General features: G+C 38.8%; 1 protein-coding gene across 1 annotated transcript in view; it reads right to left on the bottom strand.

Annotated features, from left to right (window-relative positions):
• The window catches only part of SLC16A1 (solute carrier family 16 member 1), a 57,933-nt gene extending 53,965 nt beyond the window's left edge, over window positions 1-3,968 (bottom strand). The window contains exon 1 of the mRNA XM_032881414.1: window positions 3,637-3,968. The gene's annotated coding sequence lies outside the window, so the exon portion shown is untranslated. The remainder of the gene's footprint in view (window positions 1-3,636) is intronic.
• Window positions 3,969-18,286: the final 14,318 nt, after the last annotated feature.

Genomic DNA, 18,286 nt, shown 5'->3' with positions numbered 1-18,286 from the left:
CTGGGCAGGCCAGGTAAACTGAATATAATAGCTACCAGCCTGAGCTATTAAGATAATAATCAAGTAAGAGTATTTGCAGAAGGGGTTGGTAAATTTTGGAAAGCACTCTACAGGTGTTTGTGATTAATAATATAATTTGTTCATAAGGTGCATAAGAGGGAAAGATCAAAAGCAAGAGAAAGGTTCTCAGCCTAAAAGTAGAAATAGGATGGGTGAGCTGGCAAAACTGATGAAATGATACAGGTAGAAATCTTGGTTTTCTCCAGATTTTTTCCTGATTAATTCATGAGACACTGAAGAAATAAACTAGTAAGCACAGGATCCAAAATTTAGAGCTGAGAGGAGGTTTTACAGAATGGAAATTAAGGCCCAGAGGAGCTAATTATTCTGAGGCCACTCGTCTAATAAATGGTATGATCAGAAGAACCAGCTCTCCAGGCCCTAGGTTTTTCTACTGTACCAAGTGTGTTGTTATTTGTTTATTTGTTTGTTTGTTTGTCTTTTGGGTTTTGTTTTTTTTTTTGAAAGGCTGTCCTTTTTTTGCCCTTAAGTTTTTATTTATTTATTTAAGAAAGAGCACCGGCAAGATTGAAGGAGTGGGAGGAGCAGAGGAAGAGGGACAAGCAATTCTGCAATGAGGGCACAGGCTGGATCCCAGGACCTGATCATGACCTGAGGCGAGATCAAGAGTTGGTCACTCAGCAAACTGAGCCACCCAGGCACTCCCCAAGTGTGGTTTTTTAAGATAAAAGCGTTTCACCACGGAGTCTTTCAAAATCATTATCTCAAAACCAAGAAGGCATGATGCTCTTTAGTGGCTTTCGGCTTTAGCATGAAATTCCCCAAATTCACTTTCCTGTTTTAGAGGCTGATAGACTGAATGATCCATGGGTAATCTGCTCTTGGCAAGCTTGTAAAGTGAGCAAAACTTCTAAAGATTCTAAGGTAAGAGTTTTAACCTCGGAAATTAGTAATGGGATGAGAAATGCAAATGCAAAAAGTTGGAAAATTTGTAACGATTAGTTATTATTTAAGCTGAGTGAGTTACCCAGTTGCTTTATCTAGAAAAGGAAAATAATAAAATTAGAGTGTATTTTCTCTGGAATTCCAATACTTCACTTACATTCTCTTAATTATTCCACCATTTCTGTGGTGGAAGATGGTGTTATCCTCATTTCACTAACACCAAACAAAGCAAGAAGGGGTTTTTTTAAAAACACAGTAATACTTAATTAAGAATACTTCCCCATTTATAATTTGTAATAACTCAAAGGGGAATATGGAAAATGAAATTTGCTTTTGTACTATGTATGAAAAAAAGAGTTTGCTAAGCAAATACCTAGCATAAAGAAGATAATGTCAATGCTAAAATTAAAGTAGAGAACTCTTGGGCCACCCGGCTGGCTCAGTCAGTCCGTGGGGCATGTGACTCTTGATCTCCAGGTTATGAGTTTGTGCCCCATGTAGGACGTAGAGATTACTTAAAAATAAAATCCCGGGTACCTGGGCGGTGTAGTCAGTTAAATGTCTGACTCTTGGTTTTGGCTCGGGTCATGAAATCAAGCCCTGCATTAGGCTCTATGCTCAGCGCGGAATCTGTTTGAGATTCTCTCTCCCTCTCTCACTCATGCAATCGTGTGCTCTTTCTCAAAGAAATAATCTTTAAAAAAATATAATCTTTAAAAATAATGATAATGAACTCTTTCATTCAGAATATCTCATAGTTTATGTCCTTTATCAGTGTAGTCCTGCTGCATCCTAAGGGCCAAGTCTAGATCTAAGATGAATTTGCTACCCTTTGAAGGAAGACTAACTCAGTGTTGGTGAGATGTATTTCAGGCCTTGTCCGGAGCTCTCCCCATCTTCCCTTGGCCCTTCTTGCTCTGTTTTGACTCTTCACGTATCTCACCAGCCTGCAGTTTGGCATCCTAATCAGTTAGCTTCTTTGGCTCTTTGCTGGCAAGAGATGATTTGGTTAAAACAGTCAAAGCAAACTGCCGCATATGAAGGGAGCCTCAGCAATTTGGTAGAAAACAAAAATGCTCCCAATAGTAATTTCCTCAACATGCCACATTAGTCAAAAATGATTATATCCGGGGCGCCTGGGTGGCTCAGTGGGTTAAAGCCTCTTGCCTTCGGCTCAGGTCATGATCCCAGGGTCCTGGGATGGAGCCCCGCATTGGGCTCTCTGCTCAGCGGGGAGCCTTCTTCCTCCTCCCTCTCTCTCTCTCTGCCTGCTTGTGATCTTTGTCTGTCAAATAAAATCTTTAAAAAAAAAAAAAAAAGATTATATCCATCTGCTGACTTTTTGTGTGTTTGGTAGTTTTGGTGGCCAGAGATTTGCTTTTCTACTTCTTTGAGTCTTCGAGAATTTTTTTGTGAAAAAATATGTGTTTTTCAAGGAATCATACTGTCCTACATTTACTAGTACATATGTGCTAATTGTAATTACACATGTACTAATTATAATTACACGTGTACTAATTATGTGTACTAATTGTTTACTGCATTTTTTAATATTTGCAATGGCTTCGATAGTAAAGGACATTTACATTGGTTTTTAATAATTGTCTGAAATTGAGATTAAAAAGCCCCCAAATTTGGGGGAAGACCTAAAAAATTATGATAAACTCATGCTAATACTTAAAGACTTTAAAGTCTTAAGAGACTTAAAGACTTTAAAGGTTGCAAAACCATCCATGTGAGTAAAAAGTACCAAGAGTATTCCTTTTGACCTGTTTATCCTCTAATTCAGTTTGTTTCAAGCAAATTGCCTAAGGCTCTGTTTGTATATGGCAGTACAGTTTCCATATCATCACTGCATTCCTGGTCTGAAAAAGCTTATGTCCTGCTTATTTCTGCCAGCACAGAGACAGTTTGGGCCTCTGCCCTTTGTAACCTATATCATTATTTAGGATCTTTCCTGGCAAGCATTCCTTCTAGGCATGGTCCTACATATTTTCCAGACCTACCTCCTTGACCCTGGCTAACCCTAAGCTCCTTCCTTTTACCTTTTCTCCCTCCTTCCTTCCTCCTTACTTGCCCTTCTTTAGTATTCCAGGCAGATTGGGGGGGGGGGTTGGAAATAATAATAATGATAAATTGATGATAGATAGGACTTAGGAAGTGCTTACTATATGCCAGGCATTGATCTAAGCACTTTACGCATATTAACTCGTGTACTACACGTAAAAATGCTATAAACTAAGTACTGTTATAATCCCCATTTTACAGACAGATACAGATACAAAAGGTTAAGTAACTTAAGGTCACATAATCAATATTTTCTGGAATCATCAGGAAGTATTCTTCATTTCGTTCTCACCAAAAATACATGAGAAGAAATTGTCATTTATAACTAGTAATACCATAGGAAGTTAATCCCTAGAGTTTGAAGGCCATCTTGACTTAAGAAAATCCTGTTCTAGTTTCCTTATATCCCTTGTAGGGCTAAACAATCCTGACAAAAGCTGTTGGCCACAAAATCTGCCTTCGAAACCAGAAAATGCACTGTAGGGAAGAACTACTCCCTGCTTATCTGAATTTGGGAGACTTGTGTTCATAAGGCACTTCTAGGCACTAAGTTGGGGATGGAGATATTGGGACATGTTTTTTAAAGCTTAATGTTAAGATCACCTGTATTCCAGGAAGTTCTGGGTGTCCTGGCGCCCATATTCCATGCTGTGAGATCTTTCGTTGTGAGAACTTGGACCTTATGGCCCCTACTCAACAGCAGCAGCAGGCAGTTGGAACTCCTGAACAGCTGTACCTCAAGCCTGATGTGACTCAGAAGAGTGGTGCATGCAGTGAAGGAGGCCTCTTAGATCATAATGACTGGCTTTATGTATCCACCTGCCTGGGTAGCCAGACCTGGGTGTTCTAACTGGACCTTGATGCTGCTGCACTGGTGAACAAGATAGGGCTTAAATAAAGCATGAACTCAGTCTGTGGTGACCTCTGAGAACTGTAATCTGCCACAATGCCTCGTGCCGTACAATATCTATGACACCTGTACCCAAGTGAGGTCCAGGGGCTACCAATCCCCCTTCTGAGCTGTGTGTTAAAAGAGTGAAGCCTCCTCCCTCCCTCCAGCTTACTTTTCCTATAAAGCATGAGTTCAGATGTTATGCCTCTTGTACTCTGATAGGATTATTTTTATGGCCATAGAATAAGGTTATACTCTGTTGGGTAGGGTGGAGAGTTTTCCTTAGATAAGAGATTCTCATTATCAATCATTCATAGAGGAAGAAGGTCCTCACACCAAAAAAACTTGGAACATAGAATAGGTAGAAAGTGGCACTTGTGGGTTTAGCTTTTCAGGGTTTGAACTTAGAGGAGCTAAAAAATGTTGAGGGCGCCCCTTACTGATCATGAAGGAAATGGCCTTTGCCACAGAGCTGCCTAGTAGGAACCAGGCCAAAAGGCTTTCCTGGAGACCCAAAAGGAAAGGTAAATACTCTGTTTTGTAAGTCTGTTTTTGGTGCATTATTCTGCTTTTCCCTGAGTTTTAGTCAAGTTTAATCTGAATCACAGATTTGAACCAGAGAATCTTCAAGGACTAGGAAAAGTTAAGCAGCCCAGTATAAGATAATAAGGAGTAGAGCAGTATAGTAAAAGTGAGTCCATACCCTCCTAGACCTCAGTAGTTCAGATGTTTCAAATGTGCTTCATGAAGCCGTTCCCTTTATAGCACTAACTACAGGACATGTTTGCTTGACATTTCTACATCATACATTATTCAGTAATACAAAAGAAAGCAGAATTCTTTAAACTAATACTTTGTTTCTAATCAGCATAAAGTGGAAAAACAATGCCGGAAAATTGTGTGGGGGTTAGAAAATGAGGAATGGACAGGCAGTTAGGGCAAGGGTGTCAAATACATATTGTAGCAGCTGGTTTGTTCCAGCTTGGACTCTGTGGAGCTATTTAAGAACAGGCAAAAAGGGAGGGTACCTGGGTGGTTCAGTTGGTTAAGCATCCGACTCTGGGTTTTGGCTCAGGTCGTGATCTCAGGGTTGTGAGATCCAGCCCACCTTGGCATCTGCACTGACCGGGAAGTCTGAAGATTCTCTCCCTTTGCCCCGCCCCCCTTGGTCACCTACTCCCTAAAATAAATAAAGTTTTTTTTTTTTTTTTTTAAGTGAATTGCTACCCACCCCCTAGTCTTCCTCATAGTGTCAGTGATAATTTATGTAACATCCCCAAGGAAAAGTTTAATGTCGCAACAGGAGTCTTAGTAACATTTGGCAGTCTCCTCCCTCTGTGGAGATTCTCTTTTTTTTTTTTTTTTTTTTTTTTTTTTTTTGAGATTCTCCTTTTAATGTCACCTTTGGCAGATCAGGATTTACAGTTAGAAGAGACCCGGTAGACTTCCTGACCACTTCTTCCACAATTGTTTTATTTCAGGCCCATGGTTCCATTTTGGTCACCCTGGCCACAGTGACAACCTTCAGCTTCAGATTCCAAGCAACTGCTTATAGACAAGTTCTTTTCTTTCTAGTGTCTTCAAACTCATGGTCTCAGACTGAGACTCTTTAACTCTATCCTGCTTTGGCAGAGCCCTCTTTAAGTCTTCTAGGTATACAAATATACCTCCCCTGTTTACCACCACCAATTTGGTAGCAAGAAAGAAACTGGAAAATCCTGTAGTAGGGGAATACCCTTTGTACTATGCTACCAGCCTCTAGGACTGCTAGTCTACTCAGTACTTCAGGGCCAGAAGTGGAGTAAATCTCACCAAGCTCAGAATACACGATTTTGAGATAGCCATTGTTTTTACCACTCCCTCATCCCCACCATGCACACACACCTCATTATTTTGTCTTATGTATACTTGCCACAGCCACATCAGTGGGAACCAGAATCTGGAAAAGTTAAATGCCAAAGAAAGTTAACAAGAGGCACAAAGACATAGATTGCAAACAGGTAACACTCATTGGGGTAGCCATCCAAGTAGAGAGCTACATACACATACTGCCCTTTGTCTCATGTTCCATCAGACCCAAACAATCTAGAAAACAGTTTTTTGCTCCTGTTTCCAGTGAAAAGGTAATCTGGAAGCCTTCTAACTCCATTTTGTATAACCCCTGTGGTCCAGTAGTCATTCCTTTGACCAACGCAGGCAGGTGTGAGAAACATTATGCATGAAACATTATGCATGAAACAGCTGAGATGTGCTTCAACCATAACATGGGAGTACATGATTCAGGCTATGTTGGCAACCAGGCCCACTTACAGAATCCAGTGGAATGAGACAGAGATGAATTCCAAGAATTATTGGGGAGAACTCTTCATTCATTGCAAACCATGCTCCTAAACCAAGGTTTTTCTACCAGGAACCTAGGGAAATCCCATCTCCCGAAACTTATAGATATGTCACTGAACTATTTTTAGCTTATAAATACTTTAAAGCTGAGATTTAAACCTAGGTCTGCTTAACTCAGCCTGTGCTAAAGCTAGGCTATTTTCATTTTATTTTGTTCAGAATCCTCAGGTCATAGGGAAGATAAGTGATGAGGATAATAAGAGGTAGAAAATGCAGGGTTGTTTCAAAGTCCTAACCCTGACCATTCAATGTTTGTATATGCTATTTCTTCTTCCTAGAAACACTTCATCCTTCTACCTAGTAAACCGTGTACCTGACAACCTGGGGATGAAAGAGAGGCAGATAGACTAACAAAGGAGCAGTTTTAGTAATTCTGTTGTATAATTCAGATCTCTTCGTAATGCAATTTAGGATCCCCACTGATAAATGTGAATTAATAAGGTTTCATAATTATATTTATAACCAGGTTCTTTCTACATAATTATTGTTTGTACTTGAATAAATTGCTTAGGAAGGCCACCTCCAAATCCAAATTGAATGTAATGTTTCATTTCCTATTTTCTCTATGGGGGTATGTGATTATTTTGGGAAAAGCATTGGTTTGAGAATTAAACTCCATGTCTTGCTCTCTCCCCTCTGGAAGACCTAGATCTCTCCCCTCTGGAAGACCTAGATCTCTCTTTTTTTAAACATATTCCTAAGTGTTACCAATCCATGGGAGGAGCCCTTAGTGGATCCTTTGAAGTATTAAGGACCTCAGGCAAACATGTATGTAGTCTTTGTATTTTAAAATTCAGGTATTCCAAAGTCCATGTATTGTCCACTCTTAAGAATGCAAAAGTTGCAGAATTCAGAAATAATCTCAACAGTATCGGAGAGCCATAGAAACATGTTGTGATCTAATTTTATACATTCTCCATGTAGAAAACTTTTCCTCAGGTTAGCAAAGCAAGTTAAATTTCTCCTTAATTTCCACCTGAGAAGAGAAATCTGGGGGGAAGTGAGAGACAGGGTATATTTTAATGTAGATAAGAAAGGCCTAATGCCTCAAGGGTAGATTTTCTATTGTATGTCAGAGGAAAGTTTAAATTATGTGTTGGAGTTTGGTGAGCCTTCCTGTCACTTTGGAAAGTTAACCTTTCCAGGACAATCTCTACCAGAAATTAAGGCTTTCTTTCCAAAAAGCTTTTTGCCCTCTCCTTTTCAGAGAGATTGTAAGAGTTTTAATTCACTGAAGAACATTTCCCACCTTTCGATTGTCCAGTACAGCTGTAGAACAGTTCCTTTTATTCCTCTTCCCTTTTTTTTTTTTTTAATTTTCTTGTCTTTTCTTCCCCTTTTCATAGACTGGAAGGTATCCAAAAATAAAGGTGTTCAGAAGTGGAGGTATACATACATGAAGGCTAAGGACAGTTCCACGTACCCAGGTCTCTAGGCAGTCTTCCTCCTGGCCTTTTCCTCTTGGCATTCTACCCTTGTCAGGGGGAAAAAATATATATAGACTCCCACTCAAGTGCCTTACTTCCCTGAGAATTTTGATTCTTGTATTCAAGATGTAGGGGGAGTTTGGTTTAGATAGATTTTACGACACCAGAATTGTTGAAAAGCAATACATCTGTTTCACTTTATTTTAAATATTAGTGGTCTCTATTTTTAACTTGTTTGGGAAGAAGGAGCTATGAACTTTTCTCAGCCTTTGATGAAGGACTCTAGCTAAACTATCAAAAGATGCTGCCTCAAAGAAACTAAATATTTTTTTCCTTAACAATTTAACTTTCTATTCTCCTTCAAAATGTATCACTATAAACTTCTTACAAACAGGGACTGTTTCTCCTCTTGGTATCCTACAGATTACTTTATATAAAGGTACAATATGGCTGATAAAAACTTTCAGCTATTTTGAAGTGGTGAGTGTCATAATAAGGATGATAATAAATAGCATTTAACTTTACATAGCAAATCTCCTGTGCCAGATACTGTTGTAAGCATTTTACATAGAGCTGCTCAACGTAAAACCACTTTTATCCAGTTGTCTTCAGTTTTTGGCAAAACTCTTTAAGAATCTGTATACTATAGTGAATTCCACAATTCAGCTTTCATCTCCTCAACAAGAATAGCTAGAATTCCAGTGTCATCCCCTTATTATTTTGATTCCAAGAAACTGTCATTTTTTAGATCCATGCTTGTTCCTAAGGCTTGACCTAACTGTACAATAGGTTGCTGGTTTGCTTCTCTTAGGACATAAGGCAGTAAACAAAGCCTCAAGTAACTTTGCACTTAGTATAAACTCTTGGTTACTTCCACTGACATAGATGATACAGTAAACCTATTCATTTGAAGTCTGTTTGCCCTCCCTTTTACTATTTTTCAGAAAAATATCAGAACCAGCTTTCTCAGCAAATGTAGGGAGACGCAGTTCTTCCCGGACTTAGGATGAGGTTACATCCCAATAAACCTATTGTAAGTTGAAAATATTATAAATCGGGGCGCCTGGGTGGCTCAGTGGGTTAAGCTTCTGCCTTCAGCTCAGGTCATGATCTCAGGGCCCTGGAATCGAGTCCCGCATTGGGCTCTCTACTCGGCGGGGAGCCTGCTTCCCCCTCTCTGTGCCTGCCTCTCCGCCTACTTGTGATATCTCTCTCCGTCAAATAAATAAATAAAATCTTTTTTAAAAAATGCATTTAATACTCCTAACTTACCTTAAAAGAGCTCAGAACGCTTATATTAGCCTATAGTTGAACAAAATCATCTAGCACGAGTCTGTTTTGTAATAAAGTGTTGCATATCTCAGGCAGTTTATTGAATACTGTACTGAAAGTGAGAAACAGAATGGCTCTGCAGGTACAGAATGATTGTAAGTGTCGGGGTTGTTAACCTTTGTGATCACATGGCTACCATGTGATCACATGGAGCTGCAGCTCACTCCGCTTGCCCAGCATCACAAGAGAGAAACATACTGCATGCATATCACTGGCCGTGGGAAAAATCAAAACTCGAAGTACAGTTTCTACTGAATGTGTATCACTTTTAAACCATGGTGAAATCAAAAAATTCTAAGTCAAATCATCCTAAGTTGGGGACCATCTGTATAGGAAACTTCCTTGTAATAAAGAGTAATGGATTGGTTCCATTTAGAAATATAACAAAATGACAATAGCTTTTTCCCCAATTCAGTCTTCACTTCTGTTTTAAAAAGCCATTTAGGTGTACCTGGGTGGCTTAGTTTGCTGAGCATCTGCTTTTGGCTTGGGTCATGATCCAGCATCCTGGGATCTAGGCTCCATGTTGGGCTCCCTGCTTAGTTGGAAGTCTGCTTCTTCCTATCTCTCCATCTCAAATAAATAAAAAAAGTCATTTAGTAAGGGTACCTGGGTGGCTCAGTCGGTTAAGCCTCCGACTTGATTTTGGCTCAGGCCTTGGTCTTGGGGTCATGGGATTGGCCCCCATGTCAGCCTCGGTGCTGGGCATGGAGCCTGCTTAAGATTTTTCCCTCTCCAAGGGGCACCTGGGTGGCTCAGTGGGTTAAGCCTCTGTCTTCGACTCAGGTCATGGTCTCGGGGTCCTGGGATCGAGCTCTGCTCAGCAGGGAGCCTGCTCCCCCTATCTCTCTGCCTGCCTCTGCCTACTTGTGATCTCTCTCTCAAATAAATAAATAAAATCTTAAAAAAAAAAATTCTCCCTCTCCATAATCCCCTTCTCCCAACACCAAAATATAAATAAATACCATTTAATCTCATGCAGTTATGAAATTTCACTGTTTAGCAGTGAGAGGAAGGTTGTTAAAACTGCCACTAGACAAGTTTGGGACCTGACATTAACAGTAGAATTAGTGCTTTTCTTCTAGACCATAAGAGGTGTTTTTGCCCATGACTGGTAATTCTTTCACAGATTTGGGGGATGGAGGATAATCTGGTTTTACTTACTTAGGAATTTTTAAAGGACTAACCTAGAACCACTTATAAAAATGCTGTTCTTCTATCAACCAAAGCTCTTTTCTTGGCTATGTCACAATTCTGTCATTTCTGAAGATTTAAAGATATTGAACATTTACAGCCTTAAAGTTTGCTGCTGTTTGGGCACATACCACCGCAAGGCTTTAATGCAAGTTTAAGTTTAGTGCAAGTTTCAGATTCATTAAGATTCATTTTACTTAATTCATTTATTCATTTATTTTTTATTGCATGTTTATTGAATGCCTACTATGTGTAATAGGATTTTTATCATTCTATTTTTATTTTTTTATTTTTAAAGATTTTATTTGACAGAGAGAGAAACTGCGAAGGAGGGAATACAAGCAGGGGGAGTGGGAGAGGGGGAAGCAGGCTTCCCACTGAGCAGAGAGTCCAATGCAGGGCTGGAGCCAGATGTGGGGCTTGATCCCAGCTCCCTGGGACCATGACCTGAGCTGAAGGCAGACACCCAACCCATTAAGCCACCCAGGCACCACTTATTAAATTCTATTTTTAAATCGTTAATTCCTGTATATGGAATAAAATTTTTAAGGTACAAGGAATATACAGTGAAAAGGAAATCTTGCACCGCTGTTACCTAGCCATTCACCACATCTCAGAGTAAGCCAGTATTAATAGTAATTTAATAATTAATTTGTTACTTTGTATCCTGCATCTATTCTATGTATATAAAAATACACACTTTTTAAAATATATATATATAATGGTATATGGCATATACTATTCTGTCCCTCTTTTTTCACTTAACAGATTCTGAGATTTATTGTCTTTTGGTACATTAGTTAATTTCAGTATCACAACCAACACATTTCAATATTAAATTGTTAAAAAACAGGACGCCCCAAAAAAGATCTTAAAGTGATATCCTTAAAATCATTAAAAACAGTGTTTGTAACAAATCAAAAAGTTATCACAAAGATTTGTCTTTTCTAAAAAAAAAAAAAACAAATTCTAAAAATAGTTATACACATGAAACAACCCAAAACATGAGAAATTTAAAAAGAATAATGTATATTGAGAAAAGTATAGATGCAGGCTCAGAAAATGGTAAAGGGACAAGTTGCATGAAGATGTGCTTTGTTATTCCGTTCACAGCCAGTGAGTTACATGTTGTTCTTTTGAATGATCAACTATCTACAGTAACCTGCTCAGCCAGTATGTCAGCCCAGCAAGGGGGTTCTGTGTCTTTCCTGTGTCTCTAACTTAGTATTTCTTCTAAAGCCTCTAAAGAGTACCACAGTTGTTACGGCCATTGAAGGCCATTGTTCTGTGTTTTCTTAATGTTGTGGTGAAGGTAGCCACTTCCAAGGTGTTTGCTTGTTTATTTATCTAGCTAGTCCCCCAACCCAAGGTGATGAATGTAAATCTTTTGTTTTGCTGCCGTAATTTTGATACATATTCTGTAAGAAGTTGCACATTTAAAATTGAACACCTGGGGCGCCTGGGTGGCTCAGTGGGTTAAGCCGCTGCCTTCGGCTCAGGTCATGATCTCAGGGTCCTGGGATCGAGTCCCGCATCGGGCTCTCTGCTCAGCAGGGAGCCTGCTTCCCTCTCTCTCTCTCTGCCTGCCTCTCTGTCTACTTGTGATCTCTGTCTGTCAAATCAATAAATAAAAATCTTAAAAAAAAAAAAAAATTTAAAATTGAACACCTGCAGTATGCTTACTTTCTGTCAGTTTATTCAGTATTGCCCTGCCAGTGTTTTAAGATTTATTAATATTTCAGTGCATAAAAGTAATGAGTCTTAGTATTTTATTCAAAATACTTAAGAGTAGCGCTCCAGAATAGCGCCCTAAAATGACTGCTGTGGGATTTGAAAAGCAAAACAAGGGGCGCCTGGGTAGCTCCGTGGGTTAAAGCCTCTGCCTTCGGCTCAGGTCATGATCCCAGGGTTGTGGGATTGAACCCCACATTGGGCTCTCTGCTCCGAGGGGAGCCTGCTTCCTCCTCTTTCTCTGCCTGCCTCTCTGCCTACTTGTGATCTCTGTCAAATAAATAAAATCTTAAAAAAATAAAAAGCAAAACAAAATCATAAAATGATTTGTGGGTAGGCAGGAGGAAAACTGTAAAAAGGAAAAAAAAAAAAAAAAGAGGGCGCCTGGGTGGCACAGCTGGTTAAGCAGCTGCCTTTGGCTCAGGTCGTGATCCTGGAGTCGAGGGTTCAAGTCCCACATCAGGCTCCCAGCTCCATGGGGAGTCTGCTTCTCCCTCTGACCTTCTCCTCTCTCCTGCTCTCTCTCACTGTCTCTCAAATAAATAAAATAAAAATCTTTAAACAAAAAAAAAAAAAAAAGAAAGAAAGAACATTAATTGAAGTTTTAGTCTGGGACCATAATTAGTGCGATTATGATCTCCAAAAACAACTTTGAATCTCCCTGAATCTGCAGGGCAACATTCGAAAATAATGAGGAACTTGAAGTGTCTCAAAAAAAAGTGAACAAGTAGAAAAATGAATAAAGTAATGGAAGTAGACAACAAGAACAACAGAAAGAAATGCAAATGACCAAAACAAAAATGTTCAGTAATAATCGGATATGGATATTGACGTTCAGATAATGGATATTGAATTATAAAGCCTACGACCTCAAGGGTTTTTCACATGGTATAGTGCCAAAGATTTCTTTATTAATTACCATTATTAGTAGTATTTAAAGATTTTATTTATTTACCTGATGGAGAGAGTGAGAGCACAAGCAGGGGGAGCAGCAGGTAGGGGAGAGGGAAAAGCAGGCTCCCTGTGAGCAGGGAGCCCGACAACACGGAGCTTGATCCCAGAACCTAGGGATCATGACCCAAGCTGAAGGCACACACCCAAACTACTGAGTAATCCAGGTGCCCCACGAAGATTTCTTTAAATTATAAAACCTGTTTTACAACCTCCAGGATGTCTGGAAAAATCAGCACTCATAAATTTCTAGTAGGAATATCTCTAGTTATGAAAAATTGTTCTTAGGAAATAACCACTTATTCTTATACAAATTTGTCACTACAATGTTATGTATAGCACAGATTATAAATAACCTGGATGTCTAACGATATAGATGAGTTAAATTGTAGTATTTAATAGTTGATTGCAAATGCAGCATGAAGAAAAATTATGCTTTAGAAGAATGTGAGGAAATCTTTATGATATTATTAGGTAAAGTAGGTTTCTAAACACTAAGGAAGGGTAGGAGGATTAGGGTGGCTGGGTGATGGACACTGGGGAGGGTATTTGCTATGGTGAGTGCTGTGAATTGTGTAAGACTGATGATTCACAGACCTGTACCCCTGAAGCAAATATTGCATTATATATTAATAAAAAATAGCTAAGTACAAAGTGATCACAATTTTATTTTTTAAATAAATATGCATAAAAATATGGGCACTGAAGTAATAAAAGATTATAACTCAGTAGTGGGTTGTAGAGAAGTATTTATTTTCTTTTTATCTTTGTTTGGATATATTTTATAGTCTTCGAGTGGTGCCATGACTACTTGGGGAAAAGAAAAAGGCAGACATTCTATATAGAGAGCTTTTTATTTTGAGCATCTGTGGTAAATGATTTAAAAAAAAGAAACCAAACTTGAAAAAAATTGAGTATTCCGCATACAACAAGGATGACAAAAGGGAGAGTTTGCTTGTCAGATGAAATCACAGAAAATTCAAACTGGAGGATGTTTTAGAAATAATTTAACGCCCTCTATTTTACAGATGAAAAAGTTAAGTCCAAACTTACCCAAGACCACAAAGATAGTGTTTAGAATCCAAACAATACTTGGATTTTCTTATTCCTAAAATCCTTATCTCATCTTTCTTCCTTTTTACTTATGTATTATAATGCCGCAGTTGTCAACTATGATCTTTTAAGTCTGATAAAAGAAAAGGAAAAACTAGGATAAAGAAAAAAAACATTAGGATAAAGGATATGTCAAATAATGTGGTAGCATAGCTTTTCTTCCTATTTTCGAATTAACATTTGCCAAGAAAAAAAATACACACTTTGTACTTTTCTTCAGAATAGCCCATACAACACATACAATGTGTTTGTCGAAGAATGTAGTACACACTTATATTCGAAAAGGAACATCATGTACATATCTTGTCATACATTTGTACATCCAACCAATATTTATTGAGTACCTGTCATGAGACAGACACTGCTATACTTGAATATAAAGTGGTACTTGAAACAGACCCCAAACCTGACCTTGGAGCATACAGTCTAGTATATAATAGTCTCTACTAAATTATATATTAAAAGGCAGCAATCATGTCTTATTCAGTACAATGAATATAGATTTTCTTTGAATATAGACTAAATGAATTAATTTCCCACAAGTTACTTTGCCCTAAAGTAGAAAGTTTATTACTACTTCAGGCATTATTACTTGTGGCAGTTGAGGAATAATGTGGACTAAGGAAACCTGATAAAACCTCACTACTAAGTTTAGCATGCTTCTTCCCAAGCCAATTTGTCTTTCAAATCACTCCAAATTGGGCCTAATGTCTGGTTATGAAAAGATTTCTGACAAAAAGTCTTGTAAATGTGGCCACCCTGTGATAAAACAAGCAGCCTTGATGCTCAGAGACTGCTGTCATTTAGAGTAGAACAGATTATTGTTATTATTGTGATTTTGCTCTTTAAAAAGAAAACCCTCTGACATTTGTTTTATAGTGGTTTTCATAATTGTATGAGATATTTGGGAAAGTAATCGGAGATTATATGGCCCAGCATTTTTAGAACAAGTAACAGATTTCAACACCAACACTTAGTAAAAATCTCAGGTAGTAATCTCTTAATAGTAATACATTTTTAAGTGATCAGAATATCAGAAACTTTTACATTTTGGGAGATTAATTGGTATACAAACTTAACATTTGTTGACATCTCCGTCATTTTAGAAACTGCTCTTGAATCAAAGAATCAAAGCTAATAAGGGCTTTCCTGTTATCTCCCCTGTAAATAACAAGTTTTTCTACCTTAATTTCCCTGGGGACGGAAACACAAAATGAAAGGCAAAGACATTTGCTCTCCTAAGGTCTGGTCTACCTAATGAATAAAGTGGCACTTACCTGGGACTTCCAAGAGTTAGCCTCTCTACTGTGTTCTCCAAAGGAAAGAGAATGGATGTCCTCTGGGCTTATAGAAACAGGGGAAGACAGCAGCTATAAGTGACCTTGTGTTCTGATACGGTCCTGGCATCTGGACAGAATCTTTTTGGTAGCCTGTGCTTTGTCACTTTCTAGCAAGTACAGAGGCTGGGCACCATGAGATCCCAGGCCTCCTTGAGGGTAGGAGAAAGGGATCCCAATAGTCTGAGCATTTGGTTATCCGTCACAGATGAACTTTCGAGTCCAGTTAATGAGCAGGCACCATGCCAGGAAGAGATACATGAGCTTGGACCTCGACTCTGAAGCTGAAATCATAAACCAGAACATCTGATGTGTGTCTCATACACAATGAGGGAGGGAGGACTGTTGATGGAAATGTCACACGCAGCTGCTTTTAGCGCTTGGCTCTCACTGAGGAAGCTTCCCCCTCTGCCACTATACCCCACCCTCTTCCTGCATAAAAGCCATTTAGGGCTCCTTAGTTCTTATCCTGTGTGCTGTGAAACAGGCTGAAAATTTATATTTGTTACATCAGTCAGGTTCATTGCTGATTGATGTACATGATGGACTATGGGAGTGACTGGCTCAGTCAGCTATGTTTGGGTCAGGAAAGAATCTGCCTTAGACAATTGTGTGCCATGCTCTGTAAGGTAAAGGATATGGCTTAGGGTCCTAATTAAGCTGCTTGTTAAACAGCATCCTTTGAACAAGTCACTTTCTTCTACCACTTCTCCGGCTATATGATTAAGCATGTAATCCTATTGAGATTTCCTAGTGGGGTTGTGAAGAGAAGCTATTCCCTCCATCTGGAATTCTTTCCTTCGCTTTTCCATGCCAAATTCTCCTTATGCCCTGGATTGAAATTGAAACATCGGTTTCTTGAGATCTTGCCTTATACCCTACTTTATTCCTGTTGGTACTGCTGAAAACGAAGAAATTTCCCAGTTCACTCCATAACACCTGTGACTTACCCTTTTGCAACCTATGTCATGCTTATTACAGTAATTCAGTGGCTGTCTTCCCTATTAGATTCTAAGTTCCATTGGGGTAGGACTCAGTATCAGTCTTTTACACCTGAATCTCTAGCACCAAGCATTGTGCATGCACGTATTTGGTGCTTAATAAACATTTGTTGAATAAATTATGAATTACATCTTCTAATCACTTTGAGACTCCTTTGTGAAAACCAAATATTGAACTTTTTGTGCTGTCCTATCATGCAGATAATGTTAAGAACGGGTGTGTTGAATTAGAGCCAAAAGGCAGCTACTTATTGTGCTTTCCCATGCCTGACTGCTGTTTGCCTTCTCATATCACCACAATCTGAATTCTTATCATGATGGCAAATTGTTCCCAACTCCCTAAGCGATCATTTCTAGGAAGATTGCAGTCTGTGTTCATTTTTTAAATGAAACTAACCATCCAAACTGGCTTTTAGAGTCGAGTGTTGTATTTCCTCATATTTTAGTCAATTTAAAGAATCATTAAGCTCCCAGAGAAAAGATTTCTTATAATATTTGTAATTACATTTGAGAATGAGTTTGCCAACTTCAAATAAATTCTTATCAAAATGTCTTCTTGTCAACGCTAGGTGTTTCTGAAATGTTAACCTGAACTTGAATATCTTCATTTTTTCTGAAAGCTTTTCAGATTCATAGTTGAAATGAGAAAAAACAGCTTCAGATTCCATTTATTCACTGACTTACTCATTTAATAATTGTTAGTGAATACTGCAAGCCAGACACGATTCTAGATATTTGGGAATATCAGTAAATAAAACAGATTCTTGCTCTCAAGAAATAATTATAGGACTACTGTGGTATGGACAGTACTTACCAAATATTCCATTGCTGCTCTGCTTTTCCCAGCCTCCCTTCAGGTAGGTTGGGGTCCTGTGATTACTTCTGGCTGATGACCTGTGAAAGAAGTGATCTGTATCACTTTCAGACTGAACAAGTTATAAGCTGATGCCTCCGCTAACCCTTTTTACCCTGTCACAGCAAGCTTGGAGGTTACATACTGCACATGATATAGCTATATGATGGGAGAATCTGAGTCCCGTTGGCTACTTGAGTGGAGTGGAACCGCACACGGCCTTCACCGCCTGCCACCCTGTGCTAGAGATAGGACATGCATGAGATAGAAACTTTCATTGGTTAAGCCACTAAGGATTCAGGGTTTGACCTCTAGGACAGGCAGCATTTAACTATCCTGAGTAACACAACATGTATTACTTATTAAACATGTTTTATGTGCTAGGCTCATTACTAGGCTGTTTGTAATAGCGATTTATTATTTTTAAAACTGACAATTCACGGGTGCCTGGGTGGCTCAGTGGTTTAAGCCTCTGCCTTCGGCTCAGGTCATGATCCCAGGGTCCTGGGATCGAGTCCCGCATCGGGCTCTCTGCTCAGTGGGGAGCCTGCTTCTCCCCGCCTCTCTCTGTCTGTCTCTCTGCCTACTTGTGATCTCTCTCTGTCAAATAAATAAATAAAATCTTAAAAAAAAAAAAAACTGACAATTCACTTTCCTTGCCAAAAGGGAGACATATTCAATATTTATCCTGAACTACTGTGTTCATTCTCATCAAAGCTACTGTTTTGTTTTTTTTTTTAGATATCAACCTTGTAATTTTAGAGGGAAAAAAAGGATTTTAGGCTTATTCTAGAGGGCTGAATTAGGGTGAACCCTTACGCTGATTCTGTGGCTGTTTGAGTAGGTTATTTCATCTGTCTTATTTTTCCCATAGATAAAACTGGGGCTAATACTCTGCTCCTGATACTACAAGGTTATTATGATGACCAAAATGAGTTAATAGGTAAGCCATGAAGCACTTATACAAATATAATATGACCATTCTCATTGAATCTAAGACACCACAGATTGTAGGGTTCACC

This window comes from Lontra canadensis, unplaced genomic scaffold, assembly GCF_010015895.1.
Source record: "Lontra canadensis isolate GAN:19392208 unplaced genomic scaffold, GSC_riverotter_1.0 scaffold75, whole genome shotgun sequence".
Classification (NCBI taxonomy): domain Eukaryota; kingdom Metazoa; phylum Chordata; class Mammalia; order Carnivora; family Mustelidae; genus Lontra; species Lontra canadensis.
The sequence above is the reverse complement of the archived record's forward strand: the minus strand, read 5'-3'. Positions and strand labels throughout refer to the sequence as shown.